The 13,118-nt window shown below is 43.8% G+C and overlaps 1 protein-coding gene across 4 annotated transcripts in view; it reads right to left on the bottom strand.

The window, feature by feature from the left end:
• PTK2B (protein tyrosine kinase 2 beta) overlaps positions 1-13,118 on the bottom strand; it is a 198,524-nt gene that overhangs the window by 110,395 nt on the left and 75,011 nt on the right. The window contains exon 1 of one of the 4 annotated variants that reach the window (XM_073624879.1): positions 7,280-7,298. The exons of the other annotated variants lie outside the window; for them this stretch is intronic. The gene's annotated coding sequence lies outside the window, so the exon portion shown is untranslated. Of the gene's footprint in view, positions 1-7,279; positions 7,299-13,118 lie in introns of those variants that run through there. 4 annotated transcript variants of the gene reach the window in all.

The following is a 13,118-nucleotide window of genomic DNA, read 5'->3' as shown; positions in this document are numbered from 1 at the left end:
AGGACTCAGAGAAGCAAGGAGCTATGGAAGAGATCCTGGATAGAAGGAAGACAGCTCCATCATGAAGAAAGACTGAAAATAGCAACTGTTTCTGGGGATGACACGAAAATCTACAACCCAAGTGAAGTAACGTTTAGTGTATCCCTATCACACACATTGTCCATGCTCATTTGCTATGAAGGATAGATAGCTTGTGCACGTGTATATTATACGCATATTTACATTTTTTATACTCGTATATTGTTTTCCTAAAAATGTAAATAGTTTGTATTTACAGCATTTTTTCTTTAGTAAAGCACAATAATACTAATAAATAATATATTATTACAGTACAGATGTTTTTATGCTTCTTTGCTTTACCGCAAAATGACTGTAAAAAAGACAAAAGCAAAATCTACAGCTACATTTTACTATGTAGAAGGGTGGAACATCCCTTCTCTCCATCCCTCTATTCTACTGATCAACTGGACAAAGAGATGACATCACTGAAACTAAAATAAGGCGTGTAATGAAAACAGAAAAGTCTTTTTTAATACACTTTATCAGCATGGTGTTGGAGAAGAGGAACCAGGGAAGACAAAATATAATCAGATTAAACTTCAGCCTCAAAAGAGAGCAAATGGAGGTTTATGGTTTGGGTTTACGTATACTTTAACCACTTGCCGACCGGCTCACGCCGATATACGTCGGTGGAATGGCACGGGTGCGCAAGCCGACACTCCGTCATCGGTGGCTAGCGAGCGCGTGCACGCCGCGGGAGTGTACCCACAGACTCGATGTCCGCAGGTGGCCCGCGATCGTGCCACGGAGAGGCAGAACAGGGAGATGCCTATGTAAACAAGGTATTTCCCTGTTCTGCCTAGCAACGTGACAGGGATCTACTGCACCCTGCGATCGGGAGCAGTGATCTCTGTCATGTTCTAGGTAGCTCATCCCCCCTACAGTTAGAACACACTGAGGGAACACACTTACCCCCTTGATCGCCACCTAGTGTTTAACCCCTTCCCTGCCAGTGACATTTACATGGTAATCAGTGCATTTTCATAGCAGTGATCGCTGTATAAACGTCAATGGTCCCAAAATAGTGTCAAAAGTGTCCGATCTGTCCGCCGCAATGTCGCAGTCACGATAAAAATCGCAGATTGCCGCCATTACGAATTTTAAAAAAACGTAATAATAAAAATGCCATCTATCCCCTATTTTGTAGACGCGATAACTTTTGCGCAAACCAATCAATATACAATTATTGTGATTTTTTTTTTTTTTGACAAAAATATGTAGAAGAATACATATTGGCCTAAACTGAGGGAGAAATTTAGTTTTTTTTAATATTTTTTGGGGGGATATTTATTATATATATATAGATCTATATCTAGATCTATATCTAGATCTAGATATAGATATATCTATATCTAGATCTAGATATATATCTAGATATATATATCTAGATATATATCTAGATATATATATATATCTATATATATATATATCTAGATATATATATATATAGATATATATATATATCTATATAGATAGATAGATAGATAGATAGATAGATAGATAGATAGATAGATAGATAGATAGATAGATAGATATAGATATCTATCTATCTATCTATCTATCTATATATATATAGATATATATCTATCTATATATATATGTAAAAAATATTGCTTTTTTTTCAAAATTGTGGCTCTTTTTTTGTTTATAGCGCAAAAAAAAAAAAAAAAACGCAGAGGTGATCGAATACCACCAAAAGAAAGCTCTATTTGTGGGGAAAAAAGGACGTCAATTTTGTTTGGGTACAACTTCGCACGACCGCGCAATTGTCAGTTAAAGCGACGCAGTGCCATGTCGCAAAAAAGGGCCTGGTCAGGAAGGAGGTAAAGTGGTTAAGGCAGCCCATGCACTATGGATGGGCTGGGGGTACATTTTAAACACAAAAAATACAGCCTGCAGCATTTTGGGATGCACAACACACGGTATGACACAGTTCTTATCAAATCAATAGGTCGATAGCAGAAATGTAAAAATGTCTCTGGTCCATAAATAATACAGATGTGAGAGCTGAATTTGGCACTGCAGGAAGAAATTCAGGGAAAGGAGGGGTAAAATGTACCAATTGTTATCGGTACACCATTCTGTAGATGAGAGTCCAAAGAAAGACCCAAAAGTGTTTCTTGCCTATCACAGTGTCACACTTCAAGAGCTGTACACAAATAACGTTCCGCATTGATCAGGAAATGAGAGTGGAAAGAAAGACTCATTTGTTTCCTTTATCAGGTTCATCTGCTGGGTACAGCTCTGAGCAGATTGTGATACTCCAGAACGCGAGGCTCTGCACAGCAGATGGCAACCAAGATTTAAAACTGGCAGTTAGTTGGACAAATGTTCTCCTATGTATCATGGCAAGTCAATCACTCAAGCAGTCATTTCATCAAGCTGCTTGTCATATTATTTGTAGGACATACAGTATCTCGCAAAAGTAAGTACACCCCTCACATTTTTGTAAATATTTTATTCTATCTTTTCATGTGACAACACTGAAGAAATGACACTTTGCTACAATGTAAAGTAGTGAGTGTACAGCTTGTATAACAGTGTAAATTTGCTGTCCCCTCAAGATAACTCAACACACAGCCATTAATGTCTAAACCACTGGCAACAAAAGTGAATACACCCCTAAGTGAAAATGTCCAAATTGGGCCCAAAGTGTCAATATTTTGTGTGGCCACCATTATTTTCCAGCACTGCCTTAACCTTCTTGGGCATGGAGTTCACCAGAGCTTCACAGGTTCACAGTGGAGTTCACAGTGGTCGTCTTCACAAGGCGACCACTTTCTTGCTAAAGAAGCTGAGGGTAAAGGTGATGGACTGGCCAAGCATGTCTCCAGACCTAAACCCTATTGAGCATCTGTGGGGCATCCTCAAATGGAAGGTGGAGGAGTGCAAGATCTCTAACATCCACCAGCTCCGTGATGTCATCATGAAGGAGTAGAAGAGGACTCCAATGGCAACCTGTGAAGCTCTGGTGAACTCCATGTCCAAGAGGGTTAAGGCAGTGCTGGAAAATAATGGTGGTCACTCAAAATATTGACACTTTGGGCCCAATTTGGACATTTTCACTTAGGGGTGTACTCACTTTTGTTGCCAGCGGTTTAGACATTAATGGCTGTGTGTTGAGTTATTTTGACGGGACAGCAAATTTACACTGTTATACAAGCTGTACACTCACTACTTTACATTGCAGCAAAGTGTCATTTCTTCAGTGTTGTCACATGAAAAGATAGAAGAAAATATTTACAGAAATGTGAGGGGTGTACTCACTTTTGTGAGATACTGTATGTGACATCCTTATGCCCCGTACACACGATCGGACATTGATCAGACATTCCGACAACAAAATCCATGGATTTTTTCCGACGGATGTTGGTTCAAACTTGTCTTGCATACACACGGTCACACAAAGTTGTCAGAAAATCCGATCATTCTGAACACAGTGACGTAAAACACGTACGTCGGGACTATAAACGGGGCAGTAGCCAATAGCTTTCGTCTCTTAATTTATTCTGAGCATGCGTGGCACTTTGTGCGTCGGATTTGTGTACACACGATTGGAAATTTCCGACAACGGATTTTGTTGTCGGAAAATTTTATAGCCTGCTCTCCAACTTTGTGTGTCGGAAAATCCGATGGAAAAAGTAAGATGGAGCCCACACACAGTTGGAATTTCTGACAACAAGCTCCGATCGCACATTTTACATCGAAAAATCCGATCGTGTGTACAGGGCATTAGTGTCTGTCTACATGTGACTGAGCAGGTGTTAGCTTCCATTATGGAAGGGATAATTGTATAGTATGTAATTGTACAGTAGTAATAGTACGTATGTACTGTATGTAATTCCCCTAAACCACAGATTACCATGCTATCAGTAAATATTCTCAGTCCGGTTTATTTATTTTGTTGTTTTTTTTTTTTTTTATGAAATATTAAATGAATTAAATAATGATGCCGGTTGGGTACAGCAGATAGATAATCAGGTAGCTCTAGAGCAAAAAGGACGATGATCTTAAAGCTGAACTCCGGGCAGATAGAAAAGACACAAATTAATACCGCCCTGTACTCATTAAGACAGAACGTTCTGTTTTTCTGAATGCTCGGCTTACAAGGCCATTTTTAGCCTAATTGTAAAATGTAATTGCCGCAGGAGAGAATAGAAGTCAGCATTGAAAAGGTTGATTCCCACACACTGTCTTTATGTACAAGCAGCGGTGTTAAACTCTGATCTTCTATAGAAGCACAGCGGGGAAGGAAGGGAATCACGCCGCTTGGCGTGGGAGGAATGCATGTGTCCTAGAGAGAGATCAAAAAAAGAGCAGTGGTGCAAATACAATGCATTGTCCCTCGTAACATCTGTCTGACCTGCTAATTAGCACGAGGCAGCGGCAGGGAAACGAGCGGAAATTGTGCAAACAGCTTACACCCCATTACCGCGTTCGTTGTCAATGGATGACAAAAATTGTAGAGATCTGTAATGGTCTGTCTCATGAACCAAATGACCCCAAACCCCACCACAACCTGTAGTTATAGCTGCACTGTTACAATAAGGGGAACATACGAGGAGCTAGATCTTCCATTATCAGTATGCAGTGCAGAGCTGCTGTTAGAAACAACAGGGACCCTTACCGACGACCTGACACGGGGCCCCATACAGCCAATGCCTCAGTTATGAATGAACACAGTGAGTGATCGGTACCGATCACCTAGTGTTACATAGTTACATAGTAGGTGAGGTTGAAAAAAGACACAAGTTCATCAAGTCCAACCTATGTGTGTGATTATATGTCAGTATTACATTGTATATCCCTGTATGTTGTGGTCATTCAGGTGCTTATCTTAAAGTTTCTTGAAAGTATTGATGCTCCCCACTGAGATCACCACCTGTGGAAGGGAATTCCACATCCTTGCCGCTCTTATGCCCCGTACACACGGTCGGACTTTGTTCGGACATTCCAACAACAAAATCCTAGGATTTTTTCCGACGGATGTTGGCTCAAACTTGTCTTGCATACACACGGTCACACAAAGTTGTCGGAAAATCCGATCATCCTGAACGCGGTGATGTAAAACACGTACGTCGGGACTATAAACGGGTCAGTGGCCAATAGCTTTCATCTCTTTATTTATTCTGAGCATGCGTGGCACTTTGTCCGTCGGATTTGTGTACACACGATCGGAATTTCCGACAACGGATTTTGTTGTCGGAAAATTTTATATCCTGCTCTCAAACTTTGTGTGTCGGAAAATCCTAAGGAAAATGTGTGATGGAGCCTACACACGGTCGGAATTTCCGACAACAAGGTCCTATCACACATTTTCCGTCAGAAAATCCGACCGTGTGTACGGGGCATTACAGTAAAGAACCCTCTATGCCGTTAACGGTTAAACCTCTTTTCTTCTAATTTTAATGAGTGGCCACGTGTCTTGTTAAACTCCCTTCCGCAAAAAAGTTTTATCCCTATTGTGGGGTCACCAGTACGGTATTTGTATATTGAAATCATATCCCCTCTCAAGCGTCTCCTCCAGAGAGAATAAGTTCAGTGCTCGCAACCTTTCCTCATAACTAATATCCTCCAGACCCTTTGTTAGCTTTGTTGCCCTTCTTTGTACTCGCTCCATTTCCAGTACATCCTTCCTGAGGACTGGTGCCCAGAACTGGACAGCATACTCTAGGTGCGGCTGGACCAGAGTCTTGTAGAGTGGGAGAATTATCGCTTTATCCCTGGAGTTATTGTGTTCATTCAGGAAAGGAAGGGGTTGGTAAATATGACATTTACCAGACCCTTACCCCACTCTCCATCTTGAAGGATCCTATAGTGTGTCTCAACCTGATAGAACATCTTTGGGATGAATTAGAGTGGAGACTGCGGGCCAGGCCTTCTCATCCAACATCTGTACCTGACCTCACAAATGCAGTTCTGGAAGAATGGTCAAACATTCCCATAGACACGCTCCTAAACCTTGTGGACAGCCTTCCCAGAAGAGTTGAAGCTGCAATAGCTGCAAAGGGTGGGCCAACTCAATATTGAACCCTACGGACTAAGACTGGAATGCCATTAAAGTTCATGTGCGTGTAAAGGTAGGCTTTCCAATACTTTTGACAATATAGTGTATGGATGACAGGGAGGGTGATCATTGTGGCGGGGGGGGGGGGGGATCACTGGAACCAATCCCTCGCATGGCTCTCTCTGCAGCAGCTGAAAGCCGAGAGGAGAAGAAGCCAGCTTTCAGCTGCAGCAGAGAGAGACATACAGGGGATTTGTTCCAGTAATTACCCCCCTCCACTGAGCCGATCACCCTACCTGCACACATCGAATTTATCCTGCGTCCCAATAGTTTTGGTAATATAGGGGTTTATTCACTAAAGGCAAATCCCCTTTACACTACAAGTGCACTTGGAAGTGCAGTCGCTGTAGACCTGAGGGGGACATGCAAGGAAAGTAAAAAAACGCATTTTTGCTTGTACATGATTGGATGAAAAAAATCAGCGGAGCTTCCCCTCATTTCAGATCTTCCCCTCAGATCTAAAGCGACTGCACTTATGAATGCACTTGCAGTGCACTTGTAGTGCAAAGTGGATTTGCCTTTAGTAAATCAACCCCCCTGTGTATTTAAGGGGTAACATAAGGCATGGTCACATTCCCCAATCCCTCCGCCTGCATCCAGCTTCCCTGACTTACCTGGAAAATTGGCAAGCAGCCAAACAGTTTTAATTAGAGATAATAGGCCTAATCTGTGTAAGCCTAACTTTTATTGTATTTATGGGAATAGTGTGGGGTGACCAGACGTCCCAGGTTTCTGAGGAAAGTCCTCGATTTTAGGAGGCTCAATTTGAATGGAAAAATGGCATATTTGACCACTGGATGTTGCTAAGTATCATAAAAAAACATCTATAATACTTAGTGCCATCTAGTGGACAAATGCGGCATTTTCCCAATGAAATGCATTGGAAAAGCACAGAAAATAACATTTGTTTGTTTTTTTGCCGATTTATACAGGACAAATATACATGCACTTGGCAAATTGCTAAGTGAATTTTTTAAAAATACATTCCTAAGTTGTTGCAGATTTTACTAACACAGGCCAAAGTTACAAAACTGCATTCAGGCATCATCAAGTTTTTTTTTTTGTTTTTTTTAGCTTCATGGTTAAGGATAGTTTTCCTATCAACATAAAATTAGAAAACCCCAAAATACCGCACAAAAGAATACTTTTTACCTTTTATAAAGGGAAGCCTTGCAACAACAACAAAAAAAAGAATCTTCATGCTGCCTGTTCTCTGGTTCCCCGATAAAGGGCAATAAAAGCATTGTATTTGCTGAGCAGGGTTCAGTGCCAGGGTCGGGCTTCTCCATTTGTTGACGTACGGAAATATGTTATCTCAGAAACAAGCCTAGTGGAAGAAACGTAACAGTGCATAGCAGTGTACACAGATGGATAGACGAGGTTTAGAGGTAGAGGAGACACAGGGGTTGATTTACTAAAGGTAAATAGACTGTTGCACTTTGCAAAGTGCAGTTGCTCCAGAGCTTAGTAAATGAGAGCTTCACTTTGCAAAAAAACACCCAATCACGTGCAAAATACAGCATATTTGCTTGCACACAATTGGATGATGGAATCAGCAGAGCTTCTGCTCATTTTAGTAAGTCCCTGGAGTAACCGCATTTGCAAATGGAAACTGCACTTTGCATAGCACACACTCTATTTGTCTTTACTAAATCAACCCCACAAAGTCATCTAAAAAATGGGGGAGGAGAAGCTAGGAGAGCAAAAGTGTTTAAAAAAAAAATCTCCTGTAGGCGTCATTTTTTTCTAAAGCATAATACAGTGGAACCTTGGATTACGAGCATAATCCGTTCCAGGAGAATGCTTGTAATCCAAAGCACTCGCATAAAAAAGCGAGTTTCCCCATAGAAGTCAATGGAAACAAAGATAATTTGTTTCACATTGACTTCTATTACATGTAATACCGCATGTGGCCAGAGGTTGGGGGGGCGCCGGAGAGCCTCGGAAATACTCGGGGACAGCACGGCTGAACTCGGAAAGCCTCGGAAAGGCTCAGAAACACTCGGGAACGGAGTATTTCCGAGTGATTCCGAGTATTTCCAAACGGCTCCGAACCGTTCCGAGTGTCCCCGACGCCCCCCGCACCTCTGGTCAAATGCCGTACTGCACACCCCATTAGCTTGAATTCTGCTCGTTTTGCGAGACAACACTCACAAACCGAGTCAGAATTTAAAAAAAAAAAGTTGCTCGTCTTTCAAAACGCTCGTTAACCGCGTTACTCGTAAACCAAGGTTCCACTGTACAGTATGTAACCGCAAGTACATTTCAGAAATGCACTTTTGCGTGGCTAAGTGTAGCGGTAAAATGCATGCGTTAAAGTGGTTGTAAACCCCCCCCCCCCCGAGACATTTTTACATAAAGGTAAGCCTATAATAAGGCTTACCTATATGTACTGAAAATATCTCCTAAACGTGCACCGTTTTGGAGATATTTACCTTGTAGTGCGCCGATGAGGTCATCGGCGCATGCGCAGTAAAGAGCCGTCCCTCCGTGCCGTTTCATCTCCAGTGAGTGCCGTGACTGGTGGCTCCCACGCGCATGCACGAGAGTGACGTCACTCTCGTGATGGATGCTTCCACCAGCGGGGACTTCGCGGAGGACATCGCAGGCTTCGTTGGCAGGTAATTGCCGCATAATGGGCTAGTGTGCGATGCATACTAGCCCATTATGCTTTTACTTTGCAGGGGAATAAAGAGGAAGTAAAAACCCATCAGGGTTTACTTCCTCATTAATGCACATCACAGTGCCATCCATTTTGAATTGCGCCGCAACGCACTGCCATACATTGTGGTATGCAGCTTCAGAAAAAAAGCTGCATCTTTTCTGGGCATTGGCAGCCCATTCATTTTGACGCAATGCACATTCATGCGCAGCACAGGAACAGATAACTGTGAAGGAGCCCCTCATTGTCTATGGATCCCTCCTGCCTCCAGTCACATACAAGGGGAGGCCAATAAGTTTTTATCCTCACCATGATCTGGATGTGCTAGGGATCTGACATTTTGCAGGTTTATAAGTGGATATCTTAGTGATATGCATGCAAGTGGCCCATCATTGGTATCAGTGGGTGGAATATTGCCCCATCATTGGTATCAGCTGGAGAAATAGTGCCCCATCATTGGCATCAGTGGTAGGAATAGTGACCCATCATTGGTATTAGTGGAAGGAATAGTGACCCATCATTGGCATCAGTGGTAGGAATAATGACCAATCAGTGGGAGGAATAGGACCCCATCATTGGTATAAGTGGGAGGAATAGTGCCCCATCATTCGTATTAGTGGGAGGAATAGTGCTCCATCATTGGTATCAGTGGGAGGAATAATGCCCCATCACTGGTATCAGTGGAAGGAATAGTGACCCATCATTGGTATCAGTGGAAGGAATAGTGACTCATCATTGGCATCAGTGGAAGGAATAGTACCCCATCATTGGTATAAGTGGGAGGAATAGTACCCCCTCATTGGTATAAGTGTGAGGAATAGTGCCCCATCATTGGCATCAGTGGAAGGAATAGTGCCCCATCATTGGTATCAGTGGAAGGAATAGTGACCCATCATTGGTATCAGTGGGATGAATAGTGCCCCATCATTGGTATCAATGGGAGGAATAGTGCCCCATCATTGGTATCAGTGGGAGGAATAGTGCCCCATTTTTGGAATCAGTGGAAGGAATAGTCCCCCCATCATTGGTATCAGTGGGAGGAATAGTGCCCTATCATTGGTATCAGTGGGAGGAATAGTGCCCCATAATTGGTATCAGTGGGAGGAATAGTGCCCCATCATTGGCATCAGTGGGAGGAACAGTGTCCCATCATTGACCCCTTATGAGTCATTCAACTGTCTGTATAATCTGATCTCTCTTGCTCTTTGGTGGCATCAGCTTTCTAAACCTGTAGAAAGTAGCTGTGGAGCTCGCCACCTGCTGTCTGCAAGTGGTACTGAAATAGTCAAATGGGAGCTCAGGGAACAAATTATTCAGCATTTGGAGCAATCATACTAATGAGCCCCCCTCAGGATCCCTCCAATTTTATCAGTACAGCACACACTTTGTTCACCAGTGCCACGCCCTGATGAACCCCCAAAAGCCATTGGCTTTTTATGATATTGGAGTCTAAACAAAATTGAACCTGTACTTTATACAATCTGCTTTGTGTTCCAATCCTCCCCCATCTCTATACAAAACAAAAAAAAGAAAAAGAAAAAGTTTTTGGATTGACATATTTAAATAGTTATTAGGTATAGTTATATATAAGATTTGTGAATAGAAACTAGTTTAGGTTAGAGTTCCCCTTTAATATATTTGTTCTCTGCATTCTTGGCAGTCATGTCATTAGCAGCGAGTGCGGGGCCAACGCTCGCGGGGAACTTGGTGTACCCGGACCATGTGTCACTTTATCTATTGGTAATTAGCAGCCAAATGTCTTCAGTTTCTGAAGCACGCCTGCACGGGGCACGAGACCCGGCGCACAGGTACGCCTGGCGCTGTGAAACAAAACAAGACACAGCAGCGGGTGATAAGTGCCACGTTTGGGTGAGAAGTGACAGATGTGATAAGTGTGTTCACACCGGGAGGGGAGGTGTTGGATTTGACTGCAGATGAACATTTATAGCCCGTGTAACTGGGGAAATCCAGAGATGGAAAAAACAGTTGTATTTGGGGCGCGATACAAGACTAGAACTATCAACATGGTGTCATGGACTGGGGTCCATATCCACTGTGAAAAGGACAATCCTGATTAAAGCAGAAGCGTACCTGAGGGTAGAGATAATAGAGGGTACTATCGAAAGAGTTCCTGAGGTTAATAGTAGTAGAAGGTACTATCAGAAGAGAGAACCTGAGAGTAGAAGTAGTAGAAGGTACTTTTGGAGGAGAGAACCTGAGAGTAGAAGTAGTAGAAAGTACTATCGGAGGAGAGAACCTGAGAGTAGAAGTAGTAGAAGGTACTATCGGGGGAGAGAACCTGAGAGTAGAAGTAGTAGAAGGTACTATCAGAGGAGAGAACCTGAGAGTAGAAGTAGTAAAAGGTACTATCGGAGGAGAGAACCTGAGAGTAGAAGTAGTAGAAGGTACTATCAGAGGAGAGAACCTGAGAGTAGAAGTAGTAAAAGGTACTATCGGAGGAGAGAACCTGAGAGTAGAAGTAGTAGAAGGTACTATCGCAGGAGAGAACCTGAGAGTAGAAGTAGTAGAAGCTACTATCGGAGGAGAGAACCTGAGAGTAGAAGTAGTAGAAGCTACTATCGGAGGAGAGAACCTGAAAGTAGAAGTAGTAGAAAGTACTATTGGAGGAGAGAACCTGAGAGTAGAAGTAGTAGAAGGTGCTATCGGAGGAGAGTACCTGAGGACAGAAGTAGTAGAAGGTACTATCGGAGAAGTGTACAAGAGGGTGGAGATAGAAGAAGATACTATTAGGGGAGTGTACCTGAGGATACAGGTCGTAGAAGGTACTATGAGAGCAGCATACCTGAGGGTAGAGGTAGTAGGGGTTACTGTCAGAGGAGCATACCTGAGGCTAAAGATAGATACTATCAGAAGAGCTAACCTGTGACTCAAAAACATTTGAGTCACAGGTTAGCACTTGGAGACACAGAGGAATGCTGGAGGCACAGGGGTGCACCTGGAGGAAGGAGTCACATGGTGTACTTGGAGACATGGAGGCACACAGAAAAATGCTGACAGCACAAGAGTACACTTGTTGACATGGAAGTGCACAGAGGAACGCTGGGGGCACAGGGGTACACCTGGATGCATGGAGGCACACAGAGGAGCTCTGGAGTCACAGGGATTCACTGGCAACACAGGGGTACACTTGGTGATACGGCAGTGGACAGAGGAGCTCTGGAGTCACAGGGTAGCACTTGGATAAGCAGAGGAATGCTGGAGGCACAGGGGTACTCCTGGTAGCATGGAGGTGCACAGAGGAAATCTGGAATCACAGGGTTGCAATTGGGGACAAAGAGACGCACTGGTGGCACATGGGAAATTTGGTGGCACATAGGTGCATTAAGGCATTCTGGCAGCACAGACATTTGGATGTACGGAGGTGCACAGAGGAGCTGTAGAGTCACAGGGTAGCACTTGGAGACACAGAGTAATATTGAAGGCACAGGGGTACACCAGGATGCATAGAAAAGCACAGAAGAACTCTTGAGTCACAGGGTAGCACTTGGAGACAGAGAAGAATGCTGGAGGCACAGGGGTACACTTGGATACATGGAGGTTCACAGAGGAGAACTGGAGTCACATGGTTGCCCTTGGAGACACAGAGGAATGCTGGAGGCACAGGGGTTCACCTGGATGCATGGAGGCACACAGAGGAACTTTGGAGTCACAGGGTAACACTTGGAGACACAGAGGAACGTTGAAGGCACAGGGGTGCACCTGGCTGCATGGAAGTGCACAGAAGAACTCTTGAGTCACAGGGTAGCACTTGGAGACAGAGAGGAATGATGGAGGCACAGGGGTACACTTGGATACATAGAGGTTCACAGAGGAGATCTGGAGTCACATGGTTGCCCTTGGAGACACAGAGGAATGCTGGAGGCACAGGGGTTCACCTGGATGCATGGAGGCACACAGAGGAACTTTGGAGTCACAGGGTAGCACTTGTAGACACAGGAGCTCATAGGCAACACAGGAGTACACTTGGTGACACGGCAGTGGATAGAGGAGCTCTGGAGCCACAGGGTAGCACTTGGATATGCAGAGGAAAGCTGGATGCACAGGGGTACACCTGGATACATGAAGGTGCACAGAGAAAATCTGAAGTCATAGGGTTGCACTTGGAGACACAGAGGAACGCTGGAGGCACAGGGGTACACCTGGATGCATGGAAGTGCACAGAGAAAATCTGGAGTCATAGGGTTGCACTTGGAGACACAGAGGAACGCTGGAGGCACAGGGGTACACAGAGAAAATTTGGGGTCACAGGGTTGCACTTGAAGACACAGAGGCATGCTGGAGACACATAGGCACACTAGTCACACAGAG

This window comes from Aquarana catesbeiana, linkage group LG04 (genome assembly GCF_042186555.1).
Source record: "Aquarana catesbeiana isolate 2022-GZ linkage group LG04, ASM4218655v1, whole genome shotgun sequence".
Lineage (NCBI taxonomy): Eukaryota > Metazoa > Chordata > Amphibia > Anura > Ranidae > Aquarana > Aquarana catesbeiana.
This window is presented reverse-complemented; position numbering and strand designations above follow the sequence as displayed.